A 25,572-nucleotide genomic window follows, 5' to 3' on the forward strand; every position below is an offset into this window, starting at 1 on the left:
AAAGATACACAATACGATCAATTCCTTACAGAAAAGATTTTGTGTCTTTTGTACATTTAAAACATTTTTTTTTATATTTTTCGTATTGATTACTTATAAGAATGACATAAGGATGATGTTAGTTTACCATTATTGCATAAATCTCTCTTTCCGTCGTATCTAATGTGAAAGGTTTGCTGTTAAAAAAAATGGCATATATGTATATTGAAAGTTGGTCGTGCAGAACAAGCTATTTATTCCTCTTAAATTGGATTGCTTCTGAGTTGATCTGAAACGTTATTTCTAAGATGCAAAAATGCCAAAAAAATTTGTTATAGAAAAATTCAGTCGATTTTTGCGCGAACTCACTTTTGAATTGGATGCATTTAAATGTTATTAGTTTTCTCTCATTATTTTGCTTTATTATTATCATTAATCTACTAAAGTTTCACTTCCATTTGCGTCGTATTAAAGTTATCCTCCACCAATTTGCATCGTGTGGCTTTGTTATGTATCTCTTCAAATTGCCATTTCTCTAAATAATTATCCTCTTAGAAATGATTTTCATGCATTTTGTACGAAATATATTTCTGTGTATTCCTGTGTATTCTATCTATAAAATTGTATATCATATCATTCTCTAGGATTATATAGGATATTATACGGCAAAATCTTCAACGATTTAAACTGAAGCAATATTACTCATGCCAGACAAAATAATCATGACTGATAACATATCCGTAAAATATTTGAAATAAAAAACTAATTTATAATCAATCGAAAAATAAAACTTCACAAACATACTTGTATATTACTACGATATATTGTAGAATATTACAATAATAATAAATCAACAATGTTGAAAAATATCCATGTTCTATGATAAAATAAAATCTTAATAACCTTATATCGCGAATTGCATCGCTTTTTTGATGGACAGTTATCGTTTTCGAAGCGACCGATCATTTAACCTGTCCATCTTTATACTGTTCCAAAATTAACTTATATTTTATATTCCAAAATTAACTTATATTTTAGATATTGAAGAATAAATTAGAAAAAAAGATAAAATTATTTTAATTTGAGATATTACTATCTAAAGCCAGTCTTATATTTTTGAACAAAAATAATTTAAAATTGTATCACGTGTCACATGTGCGTCTCAACAATTAGATGTTTAATATATTACGAACAGCATATAAATTCGGTCATTTATTAATAATTTATAAAAAATTGGGAATAAAAAGACGTTGAAAGAATGATGATTTTGCATAAAATATCGTTTGGTTAGCAATCTAAAATAGCGGTCATTAAAAGTATCATAAATTTAATAATTGATGAGTTTGAAGCGTCTTATAGATCTATTTTGGTGAGAAAATATATTGATAAGCTTCATCAGATTCGGCTGCAAAAAGCGACGAACTGCGATCGTTATGCATGAATGCGACAATAGCGGCATGTTCAATAATATAATGCGCATTTTCCATTCTATACCTGAACCCGAGATTCTATGCCCGCGCGCGAGATTCTCGCGTGCGCGCGCGCGCGCGCATATGGATGTGCGCGTATGCTTATATGTATGTGAACAATCAAAATATGTAAAACGCTCGAGTGGCGGACTACAATGCGGCGAGTTTCGCGGCGCTGTGTACGATTATATGGAATCCACGTTGGTCTTTTCGTCCGGCTATTCGGCGATTTACTGGCAACAACAAGGCCTGGACGAACGATCGCCGCAGGCCAATACGAATTTAATAGCCTAATTTACAGCGGCTTAGCGAAATGAGTCGATCGGTAGTGTGTATGGATAGATTGTTATTAGCCTAGATTGGCAATGATATACGACTTCATTGACATTCCGCGTTGGTCCTGTGTACGCGCATTCCTCCACAATGAAATAAATAGGCAGCGATTGAGATATGTTTTGATATCGAACTCGCCGCGCAACCGCGGAATCACTCATTTTTAGGAGCAGTATTGCAAGCGAACTTGCAATATCGGCCATTAATATTGAAATATATCTGAAAGCGTTTTCGAATTATATACGTCATGCCGCGCGCATACTAGTAATCACCAGAAACACGATGTCATTAATATTCTATAAATTCACGGGAACATGATACGCAAATGGACGGGCGTTATTACAAGTCCATCTCTCAGTAAAGGTATTGAAATTGCAAATCTATTACGCTAAAATCTTTATAAACTTTAACGATGATCAAAATATTTCTAAATATCGCGAATATATATTTGTACGTTTTTCATATATATGTTTCAAATCGAATAAAATCTGACTTGACTTGAGTTCTCTTTATCGAATATCGAGCATTTTATCGAAAATACAACTTGGGCGGTCATGCAAATCGTTGTTACATGCGAAATAATCACCAGTCGTTATTAAAATGGTTGGATTCATGGAACGATATTAAAATTCAGCGCGATAACGCGTTATTCTGCGAAGAAAACGTAAATCGGATGAAACGAAGCAAGACCAACTTTGTAAAATTCACACGACATCTATATAACACACAATACGCATAGGTATATCCCCGTGCACGGCTAGGAAAAGAAAAGAGGACGGGTTGAGAGCCGTTGAGTGCAATGGGAAAAGGTCGAACGAAGGGTGAAAAGTAGGAGGTTGAGAGAAACGTGAGATTGCATCGGCAATAACAGGGTACATGTCATATTAAATCCAATTGCAGCGGTTTTCTTATTGCGGCGGTTGATATGTAGTTTTATGCATCAGGAATATCTGATATCGAAGTGTATTACTTTACATAGAAAAGGATGGAGGAAGAAGATGGAGAATGAAATAATCTCGACAACCATACAAACCTATAGGGAGATTCGCACCCTCGATGTGTCACTACCACCAATATCACTACTATCCTCGTTGTAACCGGCTAAGCGCACCCTCGATCCTTCTCGATCAAACTTAGATACAATATTTTCATTCCGTAATTTTCTTACGGCGATTCCAGCTTAGCTATAATGAAATGCGCAATGAAAACGATAAATCTGAAAGGGTTATCCACTGCATGTGCGGTGATTGATGATGTAGATAAAACAACCCTTCTATATAAAGTGATCCATTCAAAACACTTGAAAACCTGTTTTCCTGAAAATTGACTTCCCGAACAATCTTAAAAATAATCTAGCTAAATGTAAGTTGCTGTAGTGTGATAATATCGCAATTTTTTATAATCTGAACAGAAATAGAAAAAAAAAACATGAAGAGAAACAGAAGAAATTAAAAGATTGTATAATAATATTTGACAAGGAAAAGGAAAAACATCGAATATAAAAGTGAAAAATTTCGCAAAATTATTTATACAAACTGCGTTATAATACAACTATTCTTAAGATTTTTTATTCTCTCAACACTTTTCTGTAATATTATGTTTATATATTTCAGAGAAAATAATCTTTGCTTTTCTTTCTTATAAGAGAACCAAATAATTTTTTAACCATATATGATTCATATAATAACATTTTTAAATATTAAATATTAAATTAAATTTAAAAAAATATATTTAACTATTAAATATTACATATTTAAATATTAAATATTCAATATCAAATATTAAATATTAAATATTAAATTTTTTATAACATAAAATATATTCTTTCTTCAAATTTCAAATTTGCTTTATATTTTCTTAAAATATATAATTTACAAAAATAATAAGTAACAAATAATGAGTAAATAACAAATAATGAATAAATAACAAATAATGGAGAAATAATAAATAATAATGAGACATAACTTTTTTCCAATTTTCCCGAGCGAAAGTCTTTCTTATTTTAATTGTAGCAAAAATATTTTATATTTCCTTAAAATGCTACAATGAGAGTTAAATTAAAAAATCTTAAATATTAGAAAATACATTAAAATACTTATATCACATTTTCTTATATTCGGAAACTTTTCAAGTCTTTTATAATTCGCAAAAATAAAAAAAGTCATATATTAAAGTAGATCAAACAGGCCAACTATAGAGGTTATCAAGAACTTGATCTGCCTACTGTGATCGTTCAAGTTGGCCAATATTGAAGGATTTAACGTGGCAGACGCGTAAATTCTCACCGCGCACCCCCGCAGGTGTATAAATATGACCAAAGTCGATTAATCCTGGAAGATTACAGTGTTTGACATCGAATAACGGCAAGATAGATCGGCTGGCTGCTCGTTACCCCTAAAGTCCCAAGCGATTCATTAGTCCCGGCGCAACGTGTACCTATATCAGCGCGAGGATGCATACTCGAGCCGATAGTGATCCTTCTATGATAATAACTACTATGTATGCAATCAATGAGAGGTATAGTTACATTATCTTCTTGCATAATAATTTGAACTTGAATCATTCAGTTGAGAACGAGTTTGATAAAAGATTATATCTGACTATATACGTACAGGGTGTCCCATTTTAACTTGGACAGTAAAATATCTCAAAAACTAAGCCCAGCAAACAAAAATATTTCAGACAAAAGTTGTATGGTTTCGAGGGGGCCATAAGATGGTACCATTGGTTTGACCTTGAAAAGTTATTTGAAAGTCACGTGAAGATCACTTCAATTTTTTTAAATGGAACACCCTATATATTTTTGCACATTCTTGTAGCTTATCTCGAGAGCTTTCCAAAACACTATAATTAAGTACCTTTTCGTTAAGTACTTTTTGAGTTATGAGGCTTGAAATAATTTCTTAATTTTACATAAACCGTAAAATATCTTGTAAAATATTCATTTTTCGATTATCTTACCTTAATACTTTTATGTACAAAATAATGAGAGGAATCAATTGGTGTAAAGAAAACACATAGTTGTTTTGAAGAAAAAATATGTAATTTGCAATTAACAATTCCATATTTTTTCTTCAAACCAACTATGTGTTTTCTTTACACCAATTGATTCCTCTCATTATTTTGTACGTAAAAGTATTAAGGTAAGATAATCGAAAAATGAATATTTTACAAGATATTTTACGGTTTATGTAAAATTAAGAAATTATTTCAAGCCTCATAACTCAAAAAGTACTTAACGAAAAGGTACTTAATTATAGTGTTTTGGAAAGCTCTCGAGATAAGCTACAAGAATGTGCAAAAATATATAGGGTGTTCCATTTAAAAAAATTGAAGTGATCTTCACGTGACTTTCAAATGACTCTTCAAGGTCAAACCAATGGTACCATCTTATGGCCCCCTCGAAACCATACAACTTTTGTCTGAAACATTTTTCTCTCCCGGGCTTGGTTTTCGAGATATTCGACTGGATGGATTAAAATGGGCCACCCTGTATATTATATATATATATATATTTAAATTTCTCTGGGGAACATTTAGGAAAAATAATGGATTATGTTTTGCAAATTATGACAATTATTTTTTTAACTCAGAAATACACGAAATAATTCAATAACTCACCATTTTCGAATATACAGAAGAAACAAAAGAGTTTTTATAAGCACATATAAGGTTTTTAATTTATTAAGTAAACCAATATTTTAATTTCTTATTCAAATATCAAGCATAACATCTTTTATTAATATTTTTTTCAGTAAAGAATTGAAGATAGATGTTGAAAAAAGTAACTTCTCAATTGTCTCAAATCCGTGCGCTAACTCACATGCCAAATGACAAGGACATCGTACGATATGTATGTCGGGCTATGTATGTCATACCGCGAGTTATTATCCCTGGGGTTGCATAATAATATGAAATCATGATATCGCTTTATGCGGAATAGAATGTCGTTACACTTTGATAGATTATTATCTATACAACAATGCTATCTGTACAAGCGCAAGAAATTAACTAATGTGCGACAGTTCGATCGCTATTTATTTTTGAAGCATGCATGTAAATGTGGAGAGTAAAATTATTTAAACAAAAATGACGAAAAGATGAATCATACGAAAAAAGGTTTTATCGATTCAAAAATGCGATCAATATGACATGTTTCTGTGCGAATAGAACAAAATGATGCAACAATTATCGAAAAATAAATACGCGTTACAATTCGACACGCGAAATCAAAATTAATGTTCCCTCTCGGCCGAGACAATCGTTAATCACCGTGGTTTGGTATACGCTCGTAAAACTCGCCTTGTTCTGCAAGATCACGAATGGCGCTTCGGAGCTTTATAAATGAAACTAATTTATATGAACGATTTTCATGAACGCGCAAACAGAGAGTCAGTCTAGCTCGATCAGTCAGTAAAATAATTTATCTCGGTGTTGCGCATATTTCTGCATAATAAAAATATCAAAAATATTGTCTTGCGTTCACGTAGCTTCAATTAATTTGATTTCGATTACGTGTACCGCTTGAAAATATTTTTTAATAAAATCAATTTAAATTTTAAAAGCTAATATATTATCAAATATGACAGTATTATTTTGTTTTCTCTTGTTAAAAAAATCGTGTTTTATATAATTTTATTAGAAATCTTACTATTAAATTATATTATATATATTTTAATTAATTGTACGATATTGCGCTTTTAATTTTTATAGGATAAAAATTATTTAAAGTATCTAAATAACTTTCAATATATATATATATATATATATATATATATACATGGATTTATTAAATTTTATTCAGTATGTTTCATAGTTTTCATGTAATTTATTTATCGTTTATGTACGTTTCCTCAGACATTCTCAATAAATATTCATATCTGAAATACTAAACATCACAGATATTTTTTCATCTTTTAAATTTCTCTATATGCATTAGCTAATAAGCTGTGCTGTAATCTAATGAACGCGCAAACTGCTGTTTCTGAGTTTTGATGAATTCTGGAGACTTGTGGTTTATCGAGCGCATAAATGCAATGGACAGCATTACAAGATTCTCCAATTAGGAACTTCTGTGCCATATGTCTCGCGTGCTTATTAGCCCTTAAGCTGCACCGAAAGTGCACGCGTTGCTCTGTCTCGCACGAATCTTCCTCCAGGCACGCATAAATAGACATTCTGTCGCATTAAATACATACGTGTACATGTTGACACATCTATATATCTGTATTTTGAATTACGTGTTGCATGCATTGCTTGAATAATACGATTTTCTATAAAGATTACATGTTCAGTATTTCTATCATTAACATTCTAGAGCCATTTTTTCAATATTCAATCAAGTGTACAATATATAGTCTCTTATAAGTGCAATTCATTCAGAAAACAATAAAGGAATCGAACAATTGTAATTTACATGCGCGTAAGAACAGTGATGATAAATGCAGATTCTTCTCGGGGAAGAAAACATACTGCGAGTGAGAAAAAATTTTTATCGCACGCTGAACTACCATGGCGTTATTACGATCTCGTTTTTCCAGTTTCTTGAAGCACACTTTGCCCGACCTATCTTTCCGCCGCGCTTCTGTCGCTCGAGTGCCTCGTCGTCGTAAAGCGGCTCGCTCTAACGCGAGATCAAAAGCAAATAGCTTTCCCGTCTCCTTCTCTACACCCCCGTCTTCGATGGGGGCTATCGCTTCCCGGCAAAGTTCATCACATTCAAATTTCCATGTCGACAATCGGTCGCTGCGCTCCGACCGCTTGATAAAGTCGAATTTCTCGGCGACGTTGCGAAGTAGCTCCATGCATCAAACCCAAGTGCTTCCCAGAACACACGTCCGCGCGTAGGTGAGGGATCGTAGATGCGAAAAAAGTCAAGTTCCGAGGTCGGGAGGCCGCTGATGGGAAAAGAGGTCACCCTGAACAAAAGTATTTTGATACGAAGACGTATTGCCGGTACCCAAAAGTTGGATCGATCTATCGTAAGATAATAAGATTTAACTTGACGCGAGGAAGAGAAAAACGACGCAGTGCCAATGTGACGTTGAGAAGATGTCTAGTAATTATGCATACAGCGAAAAAATATGCATAAATATATTTGAGCTGAAAATTATAATTAATCAAGAACAAAAATAAATTGAAGGCTAATATTTTCTGTAATATTTGCATGATAATAAATTCAATATATTATCACACACGTTCGATTTATTTCATAAATTTTTGAAAGATATCGATGACAGGAATATGGCTCTTTGTGCATATTCTCTTTTAGGCTAAACTGCTTCAAGTTTCCCTATGTAATAATTTACATCATGAATCGTATAGCGCACGCACGTCATTCCTCGGAAGACTACGCAGTCTTCTATATATTATCCGTGTTATGCACACGGAACTTCGGGTCGACACGGCTGGTGCAATGAAGTTACAAGCCCGAAGTTTGCCTTGCGACGTCGTCTTGCGCATATCCGACAGGAACAAGGAAACAAGGATTCGCGTGTACTGCGCATATTTATGCAAGTATATAGCACGAGCAAGAAATCAAGAAACCATGTAATAATATAATGCCTCATTAAGACATCCATGGCAAAGATATACGTATACAGCTTTATATTCTGTTTAGAGATTGTTTAGACCTGCTTATATACTGTGCTAAAATATGAGAATAAATATGGTGATTGTAAATGATAAATCATTTAATAGTTTAATATTAATTCAATAATAATAGCTATATACACACACAATTTTTACAAACGGTTTAAGTAGATATACTTTTTTAAAAACTATTAATATCTATAATTAATACAGTTTAGCACATATAATGATGAGATACATTAGATTAATTTTTTGTTATAACAAAAAATGGATCTCATAAGAAGTATTTGTTAAATTGTATAAATGTTTTGAAAAATTATTAAAAAGAACTTTGAAATAAATTGCGAAGATGGTTGGGATTTTGTACGTATGATATATATGATATTTTATCATAGCACAAAGTTAAAGTAATCAACACACAAATGAAACAGTTGATTTACTTTATGCTGTTTGTGGTAGATTGATACCTCCCCTAAAATGATCGATTCTTCGTGCCCGGCTACTGGTTCAGACAGCAATGTCTTCTTGCCGAAGATTGATATATGTGCTTCAAGTGCGAAAACACTACTGTCGCCACTAGAGACCATCGACTGTTGCTTCGTTTTGTCATTTTCATGAGAATATCTCCTAGTATCGACAAATGTCGTTTCATTGATAATGTGAAATATTTTCAGATAAAATGTATGACAATGATATACGAATAAATTAAAATATATAAGTAAGAGATGTCTGAATATGTTTTCATATTACTTTTTCATATTATAATATCAAGATTAATTTTTTTATCTATTTTACATAACAATAATCGGAGTATTTTATATACATTGCGTAAATATAAAAATTCTATGCATCTAACGAAATGTGTCATAATATATATACGACATTACTTGGGAATTCTTTGGCAGAATTAAGTTTCACGAAATTTATCTTCTGTTTCCATGTTTGGGGCATTTTATTGTCGGATCACGTATTCCAAGATTAATCGCGCCATAGCCTAGAATTGAGAATCGCTGCGTGTCGCTAACGCGATCCGGAAGGAACAAAGTCAGTGCTGGCACGGTTCTACTCCAGTCGGCGGTGCGCTCGGTTGCCTGACAGTTGTAATTAATACAAGCTTTGACCATCAACCCTACGCTGCGGCTCACCAACCCTAAGACCTGCCGTTTCTCCGAAACTTCTCGCCGCGCTATAAATTTGCATTCACTTGGCATGCCCAGGTTACGAATTAGAGCGCCAAGGTCGTTCGTTCGCGTAACAAACCCGGACGAATTTCTCTTACGGTTCAATTAGCTGATTGCGTGTCGGAATCCGACGACAGTATCGCGAACATTCGTCTTTTATACAAGGATACTTATCGTGAGTATTGAGAAAATATTGGACTAAAACAGATTGTGCTTTATTAAAAATATTTACGCGATTATAATAGTTGCCGAGAGGTAGTGTTGAAATTAAAATTAAAATTAAAATTTTCTTCTTAACGAAAAGGCAATAAATTAAACGCAATATTACGAGGCATCTTAAAATACAATAATACTTAAAATGCATCTCAAAAATATCTCTAGCTTCATTAGTTATATATATTAGCTATAATATATATTATAATTATCTAAAATATTTTTATTAGAAAATTAGGTCTTATCATTATAGATTCTATCTCATTCTATAACACTTTTTATACATTAGAAGATTCTTTATAAAAATTATAAAAATATTATAAAAATTATTATAAAAATTATAATATTTAAAATATTTTCATCTCTGTAAAAGAGTTTCTTTTTGAGAGAAACTGTACATGGTAGCCAAGAGAATTTTTCGGGAAGATATTGATTCGGCTTGTAGAAAAATATGGCTTCCGCATGTATTTGATAGCTGACATTTGAATCCGTGTCATTCGCATGCAAGCTCGATCCTTCATCCATTATAACATGATTCATGATATTTTCCAAGCAGACGTATCGTATCCCAATATTTGTAATGCAACTACGATAAAATACTGCGTTATGACGACACATATTAATTCGCGTCAATCGTTGCGATATCACTTAGCTTCACGTATTTCAATGAGATGAATTTTTCAAACATATAATGATATCTCTATCAAATGTAAAAAATACATATATAAACCTTCTATATAAATATCGCTCTGCAATATTCATCAACGACGCAAGACTCATCGATGAATCTATTAATTGGGCTCATGAAAATCAAAAGAACCAAGACTTCATGCCGGTTTCAATAGGTGAGGACTTTTTGCAGACAGATACATTCGTGCACGGTTTTCGGAGTCGTAGATCAAGCGGATCCATTCAATGGCTATCTGCTCTAGATAGCCGGTCTATTCGTCTTGTTTTTGTACGCGCAATGGCAACGGTCAGCCGACCGTCACTATTACAATCGCGGATGGACACGCGGGATGGCCAGCATTGTTATCGAAGTAGCCTGTGTCACCTGCAGGTCATTGAAATTAATTGAGCCATAAGCATGGCATTCATGGGCCGGTTTTACCGGATGTTACGAATTTGGAATCATGGCCTGCATCCAGGACGAGAAAGGCATTGTTGGCTAACAAATGCACACAACTTTGCTTCTAATTTCGACTATAGGCATGAGATTTATCGCTTACACACATTCGTAGTAGTTTGTCTTTTAAACGATTCACAAATGTCGGCATTGCATACCATTGCAAGATCATAAATTGCAGATAAAGATATGCATATACATGTATGCATAATTATAACAATTACACGGGATTTATAAAAGCGTCTATAGAAATGAAGAGTGACCTGATTAGATTTTTGTTAATATAACAAGCTCTTTGTTAAAAAATTGAAATTAAATTTTAGCAATATCAACGGCAGAAAAAATATATAATGATATTTAATTATTTATATATTATTATAATAATTTAATAAGATCTAATCTTGTCAAAATATTAACATTTAAAAATAAAAAATTGTCATGTTAATAGTATTTCATAAAACCTTAACTAGGAAGAAATCGATTTTTTAAATTTACAACTATCAAATGAGCGACTTTTGCATCTTGAATTTATTATTATTTTTCATACACATATTCTGGCTTCTCTTATCAAAGTCTCAGAGCAAAGAAAGTCAGAACCAGCTGCATTGCGTTAATAAAATTCGTAACTTCCTGAAAAACTTACGGCAGAAACGATTGTGGAAACATGAGTGTCGGGTCTTTCTTCATATTTCGCGCATTACCGTAGTCATAAATCAAACCATGCGCAATTCGTATATTAGTTTCAAACGTGGCGGAAAACCATTCGTCTCCCCGTAAGATATTTACACGAGTTTTTCTTCGTTCCGCGAGGCCATACCCTAAGGAACCAATGACAAATCTGCGAACGGAAAAATATGAAGCGGCGGTTCCTTGTAAGTAACGGATTCGCTGTATTTCCATTCCGACTATCGCTGTCTTTCAAGGAAGGAACGTAAGAATAACATTATGGTGATTTCCCTCGCTCCCCGATATAAAGAGGCAAAAGCGAACCGTTTTTTTTTTACGAGCGGCAGTGTGTCTTCAATTCCCTCGAATTTTATGTAACGCTTCGCAAATTCAGAGTAAATATATGCCAACCATAAAACAAATGTCTCTTTCTTCAATCAATAACAATTCCTCCTGGCATGATTTAAACGAACACTAACTGAATACTTGCACGAAAAAATTTTCCGATAAAATTATTTTAGATGTGGTCAGCAATTTATTCTTTCTAGCAGTCAACAAGAAAAATCCCATCATGCGGGACACAGATTATATATTTAAAATCGTGATGACAACATTTATTGGTATCTAGTCATCCATCAAATTCCATGGCTCTCATACATTTATCTAAAAAAACAGATGTGCTCAAATAAGAAAGAGAAGAAAGTTCATATTAAAATTTTTCGAGTTTATAAAAAGTTTTTTAATGATATATTATTAAAAGGATTCAAAAGTTACTTTTCTAACAATGTTGAAAATTATCTTTAGATATCGAATATGAAAAATTTTATTTTATAAATTATTATGTAAATTATACAACTTTTGAATCTCTATTTTCATTAAAACAATTTTAACATATTTTACAGGAAACGCAACATTCTTATTTGTTTCATCAAATAGCGCAACCTCTAACTTAATTTTTTATATAAAAATTATAATGGCTAAAAAAATAAAAAAATATATTAGTTTCTAATTACTACTCCAGTTTCAATAAACAAAGTCAGCATTCCTTCTTAGTAGGAAAATAATTTTGTTCGTAAGAGGTTAATAAATTTACTTCACCAACTCATCGGCAAGTCCGCCGGTGTAATTGACGATAACGATGCAGCTTGTTTGCGACCGAGTTGGCAACGTTCTTCCTACGCGACCGCTCGCCAACCGTAAGCGAATGCTTTTCTCTCCTCTCGCACATTCCTGGGCTTCGACCTCTTTCTTTAACGAGTTTTTATAAAATTGAGGCTGGCTGAATCTAACGAACTTCCGCCCGACGAAAAGCGGGAGCGGAAAAACGGCCGGGGCAAGTTTTATTAAAAAATAACGGACGCGCCGCTTTGTTTTTCTCATCTCGCTCCATTTCCTTTTCACAATCCTTCTTAGCTCTTCGCTCCCCTATGAAGCTCCTGTTATATCGGGAGTAATAAAAACTTCCGTTGTGTACGATGATAAATGAGATATATCGACACTGCCGAACGAGATGCTGTCGCCGCTCGTTTGAAGGACCAGACATCGAGCATAAATGTCTACGCGTTGTTAAACTATCCTAGAAGACTTGCGTGCAAGTTCTAAGCACTATTGCGAAATTTATCTGTCTCATTTTTCAAAGCTGGATATTAATTTGCTAGATATAACGTGAATGATGACAAGTATTATCAGCATATGCGATGCACAAAGGCACATATATATTTCTTTATTATCAATTTATTATCATTCCGCTTCGACAAATCTCTTTTTATGCTAATTATATTAAAAATTAATTATGACATACAAACATATCTACGTAAATAGGCATAAATTTATTAAATAATTTGATTTTAAATCTAATTGCAAAAAGAGGCGACCAATCGGATAAACTAAGGTTGAAATTAATCTAGTTTCATTGAAATCATCGCAATAATGCTATATTAATAATGACCACAATACTGTCACTCGTGCCTTGTTGCTTTAAATTGTAGTACCTTATTAATCATTGTATCTGAACGGGTGATGTCGGAATCGAGCTGCCTTTAATTTGTCGAGAATTCAATGGTGAGAGCCGTCTTGAAGTTGGTCGTGGGACCGATGAGCCCATGTTTATCTCGAGTACATGGTTAATCACAGGTTAACCGTACGACCGCAACCCCTACATCTAATAGCACCCGGGCGGCGAGCCATGCATTGTTACTACGTTGCACATCGGAGTGTTTGATTAATCATTGGCTCGGCCTGTGTAATGTAGCTGTTAAGGGTACGCCTGCGGCCACTCTGTCGAAGCCGTACAATCTGTGCCGTGTGTGTGTCAAATAGTATACAGTGTAAAATCAGAAAATTAAAAATAAGACAAAATATTTAAGCTATCAAAAATATTCTTTTATATTTTTTCCTAAGAAGTATAAAAATTTGAAATATATATTATTCTCTCTCATTCTCTTTCTCTTCACGTTTGTGTTGTTTCATTTGTGTACGTATATTTCATATTTAATAAATTATAATAAGATTATAACATGTGACATCTTTTTATTAATTTGAACTTTTTTAAAATAATCCGTTCTTGTATCATTGAATATATGCATCTAATGAATTTCATCAGATTAAATATATATCTAAGTTCATAGATTAGTGTCATAATTATTTCGTATAATTTATATCTTATTATTGGCTTAATTGTATATTTACATTGTATATTTAACATATTTTCAATATTGGGAAAAAATTTAATGCGCAGGCGAGCCTATAATAATTCTTGTTTTTAAATATATGAGTAAATTAAGAATCGGAATTAATAAAATAATATAAAATGTGTTGTATAAACAAATATTTGTTTTTATATCTCCATTACATATCGATGTGATATAATGTTTCCTGTGTAAGTAAATTTTATATATATATGTATATATATTTCTTATTCTTTTATTTTTATATCTCATTGCATTTCGACTTTCTTGTTGAGGAAAGGTATTGCGAAACAGCTGGAAGACCGCGTTCCGGAATTTAATAAGATTCGCGATGTCGCCTCCACGCTCAGCCACTTCGTGGCGGTCCATAGCCGAGTCGAGAGTTTACGAAAATTCCGACAGCTTTCTTGTTTTTCCAGTTTCCCTCCCACTGGCAAATCCACCCGTAAATCCATCCAACCTATTCGTCATGCGCTGCGTTTGCAAAAAAATTCACGATTGCAATGTCATAATGGTTATTCCACTATCACTTCTTTAAATAATTTGTTACACCTCCCATTCGATCATAATATTTTACATATATAATCTGATATATAGGTGTGCTCAATTTTGCTCACATAATGATAAATTCTGTCATCTAATTTTGTATCTTATTTATTTCTCTAATTTATAGAAATTTTTTAGTCTTATCACATTTAACATTCATATAAGTACATCAAAATCTATTCAAGAAAAATTTATTCATAGATCTATTAATAAATGATAAAGATTTATAGATTATATATTACTATAAATTAACAACATTTATAGATTTAATGGATTAACGTTTTATATATTTTTTTATTTTTAACATTTGTATGAAATAATTTTTTAAAACAATATAATTTTATATATGTGACAATGAATATGAGAAAACGCACGTCTGATACGAGTCCTTTCATTCGTGTCAAAAGAGATACATCCGCCATCACGGCTGTCATTATTATCCCAAGTTTTAAGCTGCCTTATCCCGAAAGACAAAACTTTTGGTACTTGCCCCTTTAACTGGTCACATCATTAGTGCTGCCGGGTTGACAGTCTAACAGTCTCCTGTCGTCAAGCTGCTATCGCGGCTATTTTTAAATGTCTACTTCTAAATGGACACTGCGCTATTCATGATAACTCAAGTATTAAGTTATGAATGAATAGTTTTAGAAAAAAAATATATATATATGCATACATTTTTATATAATGTAAACTATTAGTAGTAAAACGTATTCAAAAATGTATTTCAATACACTAATCAAAGAAGTATTTATAGAGAAAAAGATGGATTATTATATAAAATATAGGAAAATTATTTTTTTCGTAAAATGTTGCAAAAATATTTGTATAAAATATATATATACATAGAGTTCTCATTACTGTGGCGAGAGGAAAATTGCCAATTAAAATCGCTACCAGTTTACAGTGAAATATTCCGACATAACCATATGACTTCATTAAATCAAATTGTCCAATTAGAACATTCGTATTTGTAAAATGCAAAATTGCGTGCTTAATTTCGATTCGCGCATGTCTGAAAATTGTGTTACGTGCCCGTATTTTTTCACTGCAATCTTCAAAGTAACATATAATTATCAAAATACGTTTGGAAATTAGTTTGAAAAAGAATATCATACGACTGTTCCGTCATTTTTAATAGATACGTAAAACTTAGCAGAATGATAAGCTAAACTTTTTAAAATTTCCAAACTGATAATACTTCTTAATTCTGGCAAAGTTGCTCGGGACATATCTTTACGAAAGGCTGAATTGGTTAAGTTTGGAGCAGAAATTGGAGCAGAAGTCTGTTAGCGGATACAAACATTTGCGGTTTACAACTGATAGTATCTAGATGTACCTAGTCCTTGACGTTTAATTTAGCGTACACGAGCAAACAATTCGAGCGGCAACGTAAAGGAGCTTTTTTCCTATCTCTTCCAATATGGAGCAATGGAGCGTGGCGCCGGGGAGTCTCTTACTATAAAACTTTTAAAGAAGGACGTTCGCATGGGATCGATCCTTCCGGCGATACGTAAACAACTCTCATATGTTCTACGATTATTGTGGACCAAGCAAGAAAATAATAACTTTTCCTGTGCCGATCAGTTATATAAGTAATAAATATATTTCGTAAAAACACGCGATATATTATACTAGTAACAGTACAAAGATTATAAGCAGTTTATACTTTTCATCATTCATGTTCTTTCACATTCTAATTATCTCTTTTCCGAAGAAATATTCCAATTTCACGGATAACTGAATGCTTTAATTAATTATCTTAAATTTTTCGCATTATTTGCTTCAATAAATAATTTTTATATATGACTTTTTTGACAATTTTATTTACATAAATGCGATGTAAATACTTTAATATTGCGTACAATATTTACTAATGTTATCTCATTTTTCTTAAAATTTATGATTACCGCCGTTTTGCTTATTGTTAGAGAAATGTGTTAGAAAAATAGAAGTTTCTCATAAAAGCCATTAATGTACAATTCTATTAAAATTTACCTATAAAAGCGTAATGCAAACGTAATTCCATTATTCTGTTTTAAAAATAATCACAGAAATAGAAAACGGTTTATGTATGCTTGAAAAAAGACACTCCGTTTATTTCGTATTTTCGATGATACTAAAGTGTATTTCGTCATAAAACTTTTAAAGGAACATTCTCGTAAAAACAGACATTGTCAGTATTGCGAACGTGAAACTCATACAGTATTGACCTATGCAATATAAATGGCATATCATCTCAGTGATGTACATAGCATGTCTTAGCATAATCATCCCTTCCTTCTGATTTGACACGAATAAAGTCAGCGATCAGTTATATTTTAATAAACTCGAAAGTATTTGATTTCTTTTCTTAATATGAAAAAATGTGAAACATTGATACATCTTCCTTTGAAGAACTTTAAAACTAAACATTCGAATAATCAAAAATTTCAAATTAAAAAATCATACGTATAATATCTAAAATTATAAAATTCTTGTCAAACTTGTTTACATTTCTTTTCATTTTAAAATGAATGGAAATATATGCAACGAAAATAAAAAATATCCATTTTTATGTATACCATATTTCGGGAAAAGTATGAACAATCTGTTTTTTCACCCATTGTTCGCCTATAGTTTCGTGACTACGCGTATTTCTCTTGCGCCTATCATGTACACAACCATGTCACTGTCTGTCGAGAGTTGCGCTATTTGAAAAAACAGAATTAATTTGCAAGCTTTCGGACAACAGTAAAAGTAAAATTTGTCAGTTCTTCCATTTTCAATTATACTTTGCGCATCGTGCGTACTTATACTTTATATACTCACTTCCAAATGTACATTCCAAATATATCTCTAAAGTAGTATTACAAATGAAAATTCAGTAAATTTTTTTAAATTTTTATTCCTACAAAAATTATATCATTTTCATTCCTACATCAAAGTAAAAGAGATCGCATATGCGATAATAACTTAACGCTGCATACATACTTTTTTATAATAAAGAGACTGACAGTTAATTATACGATTAATTATACGGTTATACACATTCACAAATATACCTAGTTATATAAACATAGTAAATATTTACTGCCCTTATACACTTCTTTGATTATTTAAATTGGAATATAATAATATTTTACCCAAAAATTATCAAACATATCTTATAGGATACTATATGAAAATTTTATATATTGCGAAATATAAAAATATGTCAAACAAACTATAATTAAATATCCGTTTATTTCTATCTGCGATTCTGGAGTTTGCTTCATGAACATCCTCGGCTGGGGAGAAAATAGCTGACGGTTAATTTTCACGGATTACTCGCACACGGCCGCACGCAGTCTTAAAGAAAATTAAAATTTCTTACAAAGGTCTGTTGTGTGCGCTGGTTTATTATTTCATCGAGATAAGACTGCCACTCCAAACAACGTAATGAGTTGTACTAAGGATCACGAAAATTGCTTCCGTCGCGTTGCCTCGCGTCATCGATCGGCCGAAACAAAAGCGCATAATTGTGCAGAACGATATTTTTATCGAAATAACGAAACTGCGAAGCAGTTGTTACCGGTTAAACGCTTTTTTAATACCTACGTAATCCCCATGGCTGTGAAACGTACTGTGTCACACACCCCGGAGACACACGACACATACTTAGTAATGCCTGTGTAACCCGCCGCATTAGTTCTTGCGCGTCGTGAGCGGAATTAATTAAAGCGTTTTTGCGAGGGCGCCGCTTCAGCGAGTGAGTGCGATCAACATCGCGTCGCTGCCCTAATTGATGTTGTTTTGCATCGACGTTACCCATTTCGAAGACGGTCCTTCGTCACATAAATAACCGGGAATCAAACAAATGTAGACTCGATAGTACACTCGATACACTCACCAATCCAGTGTCGCACTTTCGTGAGCAATACACATGTCGAAAAGAAGGTCCCTCTGAAACTCTCATTGCTCCAAACTAGAAACTATTTATTCAATTAACTTTCGCAGCTCTCTGCTTTCATTACTTGGCGCGTTGCTAATAACTCGTAATGTTTTCGTGAAAGAGATCGATCGTTAATTAGTCGGAAACAATATCCTAGTGAAATATTTTCTAATTTTGCTTTCTCCAAGATTGGTAATGCGCCAACTTATTCAAGTGGCCAATTAGTTCACTCAACATTACATTCTTCAGTAGCTCAACAATGTATTTGCTTGAACAATTACATCAATAATATGGCACGAGAGCTTCTTATCATTGCTTCGAAAACTAGGCAATTATTAGGAGGTGTTATATTTCTGTATAATTCATAAAAAGCGTGAAATATTTTGTTCATTATATTTGTATGAATAAATACCATTTTTGAAATAACCAACGATTCAATTAATACGTATAAAATTTGAAATGCACGAGTCTTTATATTCACTCAAGCGGTATTTATTTCCGTTTCTATTCGTCTGCGAGTTCTGCGAGTATCGCGTGCGAGTTGAGAATTTTCTCGCAGAGCAGAAACCGAGAAAGAGAGAGCGTTTAGTGGTAGATAAAATGTATACACATCGGAAAAACGACTCTTTGCCTGCGAGCATATACAGTGCGATGTTGGTTACAGCCTGGCAGGTACCATATTTCTAGATTTATGCTGACGTCCTGGGAAATGAATTGCGTAATAAAGGAGGACGTGGCATATCTTTCGTGAGAGTGGAAAACAAGGGCGCAGAGATGGTTCTTGCTACTATTGTGGTCTCGTGATTTCCAATTCTCTTTCGACATTTTTATGGGATGGAGCTTTGTTATTTTATTGCCATCTTGTGTAAACAACGTGTTAAACTTCTCTACTGTGTAAATATTAATTATGCATCAATATCGCATCAATTTTCTTACAAGACGTTATTGTTTCATTATTAAATAGGCATAATACGCTTTATTTTTAATGTTGTATATCATACGATTATTTTATAAGTTTATATTACCTTCGCACGCGATTTAATTTAAAAAAATCTTTTTCATATATGCATTAATAATAAATGATTAATAATATAATACTGCGCATAATCGATATATTCTTTGTAATCAAGAATCGTTCCACTTATGTCGAGAGATAAATTTAAGATTCATAAAAATTTTATTAATAACTGTTATGGAAGTTATGGTATCTGATTGCGATGCATATTTATGTCTCTTGCTTAATTTGGAATATTTGCTCATGTTCGCTGAGTATACGCATTCTCTCCCTTTATTATTCTTGTACAGAGTATGGCAGACATTCCTTCTTTCAGGCGTGAAAGCTTAATGGCATCGTTTGGCTCTTTGTCCTATTGCTCTGTGTACTATTGGAGTGCGCGGCTCAAACGCTATGCAACAAACGTCTCAAGAATTCTCTTTCGACGCTTATCATAGCGTGCGATTCGTCCGTATGCTCCGGTATTCTCCGATGCCAAACCAACTACCGGCTACCTGCGTTCGTTCCGTATATTCCGCGGTTCGTTATATATTATAGAATCGAGAACACAAGAATTCTCTTTCGAAACATAACGCAAATATTCGGACCAGAATATATGGGACGGAGAACGTCGCATTTAAATCACATATCTCTAGTTCGCGGCTATTTATTTGTAGCGAAAGCTTTTAGTCGCGATTTTAATTACGCAAATTAAGATTAATTATTAGAAATGAATTTCTAACAAGCGGAAGACGAAGAACATGTTAAGTTTCTTTTTTTATCATATTGTATAAAAAAGAAAAATTAATGCTTGCGTAAAAAAATTAATAATTATATTTTAGTTATCAAATGAAGTAGTATGAATTTTATCTGATTGCAAAAAATTACGAAAATGAACGGATTCTTCTTTCACTCAGAAAAAGTTTAACATCTTTGATGATTTCTCTATCTTCAAATATTTGGCAAAAATAGAAACTTACTTTTACTTATATAAGTTTGTGAAACTGAATCAAATATCATTCGCGTACTAAGAATATACTTATCAAACTTACTAAGAATGTTACAAACAAATTTGTGACAATTCTAAACAAAAGTTGTAAGCCTTTTAAGAGAAGATACAAAGTCCTATCTACTAAGAAACAGGACCGGAATTGATAAACTACGGTGACGCTGCAGATACTCGTCTCTCCAAGAGGCAAATAGGTACGTGTGTATTTGTGTTTGCGTATGCGTACTTTTACATATGTATGAATGTAAGGAAAAGTTTGAGGAAGTTCACTGGAAGTAACGACTCGTGACTACTTTTTGCATAGTGAATGTCCGAAGAGAAGAACCACGACATACAGGATGAGGTTAAGACTGAAGAGTACACGAACAATTTGCTCGTGTATAGAATCACTAAAAATCGCACGTTTCTTTTTTATCATCAATTTTACAGTATATTTAGAACCGATATTTTTAATCATCCAAAATAAATAGGAAATTACGTTATCATGTACAGTAATTTTCAATTAATTAATTCATTAAATAATTCAAAGTCGGATTAAAATAAATTCAATAGTTGTGCTTTCGATTTATTTTGTTCTAAAATAAAAAAAGAAGAAATCTCTATCAATAGCGGGTTTGACAATCATTAACAAATTCACATTCACCTAATTTATGAGACAAATATGCAATAATTGATTGTACAGAGATATGTTTGGTAAGAAGTATGGACGAAACCTACAGCATAATGCAAACGCATAGAGTGCCGGAAGTTCTTAAGCCGGTATTGTAAGCTCCTTTCTCTTCTCTTCTCATTTTCGTAAAATTCTATCTCCCTCGCGTTTTAAATGTTACTATATTCCTTCTTCCGTTAGTATCTCCTTCTCTCGAAATTCCTGAAAAGACGACGGAGCTTGCAGGATTATTAATGCTACCTTGCGACGTACCGTTAATTGACTGGGATTTTATTACACACGCGCCGCGCTTCGACTTCGACTTGCGCAAGTGGAAAGAGTCACCTTGTACAGGCTGAGAGAAGCTGGAGGATAGATAGTCTCCGTCCGACGAGAATTTCTTCCGCGGCTTTAAGGAGCATTTTTGGAAGCCAGTCACCCGTGCCGGTAGCCATTAAGCGCGGATAATGGTGAGAAAAAAAAATCATAACGCGAAACCATTTATCTAAAAACGGAAACTATGAATAGGACATTTGCTGCGGTTAGCTGCGACATAATTAATCGTTGGCCGGAAAATAGACAGTCAACGTTGAAAGTTTAATGTACACGATAGCAGAAAGAATAGAAATCCAAAGTAAAACAAGTACATTATTAAATAACTGTGATTTCAATTCTTTAATGAAAATTTAAATTAAAATCTTCATTCATATCTTGAGATATTTTAGTATTCAAAAATACTAAATTATTAAAACTCATTAATTAAAATGACAATTGAAAAAATTTTCAATATATTATTTAGTTGCACCATTAAAAATCATTGAATTAGAAATGTTATTGTTAACTTCTTTGATTTTTTTTTATTATCAGTTCAGTGTGTGTGTGTTTCTATCTAATAAAATTTATTCTGATTATGTACTTTTCGAACATTCTATATATTTTATTTATCGCGAAAAATATTTTCTATAATCCTTCCATATATAATATGTGCGTGTTCTATATATAATATGTGTGTGTATATATAAAATGGGTGATTATATATAAGTAATTAAAGTATGTGCTTATATTATATTAAATTTATTATAAAAAATATTTTTTCTGATAAACGAATAAAGATTAATAAAGATTTATCAGTTCTGCATCTATTATAAATTTATTTAATCGCATGTTAAATTGCATAGCTACCTTCAATAAGCTAATGCTAATTTAATTTTTGACTAATTATTAAAATAATCTTTGATGTATATAATTTTCCATCTCTATTACTTGCGAAAGAATGATATTTAGAAATGCGATCGTACAATATTACAATTTCGTTTCGATATCAATGTTCTTTTAATCGATTTTATTTTACAATAGAAAATACAGAAACAAATAAATAAGAATAATTTAGTTTAAAACCTAAAATATCGTTTATTTTCATAATTACGTGCTAGAAATTAATGAGTTTTTTACTAAATTCTATTTTCAAGAATATATATAGATATTATATAAAATAAATTAAAAAACGCGTCCATATCTTTGTTTCATATAAGTTATACATATATTCAAAAATTCTTATAATTTATTTATTAAAATCGTATTACGACAAACGCTATTTTTACAAACTCCCTCGAGAGAAAAATATTCTTTATTCTGCAAGTTAAATAATCTCGAGTAAATAATTTTTGCTGAGCAATAAAATTTCAGCGCACCTTGTTTTGCATTTAATGTACATTAAACGCAGTCTGTGGTATGTATTGCGCATTTTTGTCTGCATATTAAATTATATACTTTGCGTTTGTCAGTGTGTGTATATATGTACTAAAAGTAACAAAAAAAGACACGAATAATAGAACGCATTATTACGGTCATTATGAGTAGCATTATGCATTATTTCTACCTCTCGATGTGTTTATGATGTTGCGCATATACGATGTTTGCAAAGCATACGCCCTTTTGTAATTAAGTTTTACGTAAAACTACGTTACGTGATATCTGTAATTTGTCGGAGTTAACTTGTTAATTACCTAGCAATCACTAGTTTCAGGAATTATCTTAATTAGATAACAGATGCGATACGGATGTACATACGTGACTGATCGTTGAGCACGTTCGAGACATCGTAACGATCGAATGTGCCACTCTAATTTGAATAGTCCATCATAATTGAAGAATTGATAATTAATTAATAATAATATACCAATTAATAATGATATTATATATGTATATCTTGGTATTAACATTGTTTTAAAAAAAATGCCCGCTTTAATTATTAACCCGTTTTAATTATTAGCCCGTTTTAATTATATTATAAATTAATATAATAGTATTTGCAGTTTTTATACTCGATACACATTTATCGTATTAATTTAATGCTGCGACGTTGAAGCATATTAAAAAAAAATGATTTTTATATTTGCTTAAATGTTAAATTGCAGTGGAATTTAAGAAGATTGGTACAGCAAATTTGAACATAAAGTGCGGATAAAATAATGTGTGTATGTGAAAATTATTCATTTCTATATTCATTTTATATTTCCATTTTTAGATGTAGTAAAAAAGTAACAGGACCTCTCTCTCTCTTTCTCTTTCTTTCTTTAATTATATTATTCTCCGGAGATCCATTTAATTATATAACATATTACGTTAATTTAAATTTGTAGCAATCTACACGTTAATTAGGAAATGCGACCGGTAGCAACCCACATGATCTATTTCGTGCGTGGAATATCTTATCCTTTTAAAACGCATTTAATCATCACGTTCCAAATTCTAGCAAAGACGAGGTCGCGAAGAAAAAAAGAATTATCAAGAAGATATCTGCTCTTACCGCGAGATTAAAAAAGCTTGACTAATATTCGTCAGTGAAATTACAACGGCGATTCGAACGCGGGTCTTTCTCTCTCTTAGAGTCAGGCTCGAATACTTTTCGTTGAATACTTTTTAGACTAGTAAGGTGAAAACAACGATGGGCAAAGCAAAAAGAACAGTAACAACTACCACTACCAACGACACCAGCGTATCGTATTGAGAACTTTTCCGCAAAGGCACGTCTCATTTTCAAATTACTCTGAGCGTTCGCGTTTGCGTTCGCAATGGAAAGGGGAAAGGGGAGCGACGAAGAGCACATTTTAATCAAGAGCTTATTGAGTTGAAAACTCGAATATTATTGCGAGAGCCGCAGATCCGAAGTTTCGTGGCACTGCGGTTGCGGCACCGCCTACGGATGTTATCCTTACAAGTGCTTCGCGTTTAGAGTACTCTTAAATAAAACCGAGGTTCGCCGAGCAAGAATTGCACCAAATCGACATATAAAATCAGTTTTGCTGTTTAGAAAATTTTAACAAGAAAAGTACGAGTTTTCAATCACACAATTCATTTTCTGTTTATCATTCTGAATTAATACAATTTTAGTTCTGCCACTTTTATTTATGGTGTATGCTTAATAATTTCGAATTCAAATAGATTATAATATCTTGCATAATAATATAAATAATTGTAATTTTAATTAAATGTGTCCATTTTTTGCTTATATTTTATAAATATTTGTATAACAGCGGAAAATAAAGAAAGATGTAAAATTTAAAAATGTTAGCCTTATTAGAAAGAGAAAGAGAGAGAGTTATTATTATTTTGACAATAAATGAAATTGTACTGTCGAGCCACACAACGGGGGTAAATTTTTATAAAAATTATAAAATATTAAAAATCTTCTTTTATAATTACAAAATAATTTTATAAAGCACAAAATTAAATAATCTCTTATAATTAAAAAGCTTTTTTATAGTAAAAGAAATTTAATAAAATATATATAAAAATAGATTTTGATATATTGACCATTTAATATGATGCAGAGAATAGCGACTTTTAAAACAAGACTACTTAAACTGTACGAAGACTTAAAAAGCTTTCCTTTTGTACATTTGGTCTTTCGTGTCGAATAACAGTTTTGTGCGAATAAATGCGATACTTCTTGTTGTAAATTAAGAGTAGGTTCCACTTTAGAGTTAATCAATCGAAACTAGTTTCGCACGTCAAGATTCACGAGGTGTCCGAGATTAGATGAATGCGACTGTCGTTCGAATCGTATTAAGCATCAGGGTCGACTGCAACCGGCGGAACAATTTTCATTCCGTCCGTCCACCGTGACTACTGCGTCTACCCTATTTTTCTTTATTTTTAACAAAACTCGAGAATAGGGGAAATGGGCAAATCCTGCACCACAGAGCGTGCACGGAGA

The 25,572-nt window shown here is 32.4% G+C and overlaps 1 long non-coding RNA gene across 4 annotated transcripts in view; it reads right to left on the reverse strand.

Moving 5' to 3' along the window:
* The window catches only part of LOC145973048 (uncharacterized), a 94,757-nt gene that overhangs the window by 36,452 nt on the left and 32,733 nt on the right, over positions 1-25,572 (reverse strand). The window contains exon 4 of one of the 4 annotated variants that reach the window (XR_014439348.1): positions 14,652-14,719. The exons of 2 other annotated variants lie outside the window; for them this stretch is intronic. This is a non-coding gene — a long non-coding RNA (uncharacterized LOC145973048). Of the gene's footprint in view, positions 1-14,651; positions 14,720-21,670; positions 21,859-25,572 lie in introns of those variants that run through there. One more of the 4 variants, XR_014439347.1, reaches the window with a different exon arrangement.

This window comes from Camponotus vicinus, unplaced genomic scaffold (genome assembly GCF_025532165.1).
Source record: "Camponotus vicinus isolate PSW18456_S1 unplaced genomic scaffold, iyCamVici1.0 SCAF_6, whole genome shotgun sequence".
Taxonomy (NCBI): domain Eukaryota; kingdom Metazoa; phylum Arthropoda; class Insecta; order Hymenoptera; family Formicidae; genus Camponotus; species Camponotus vicinus.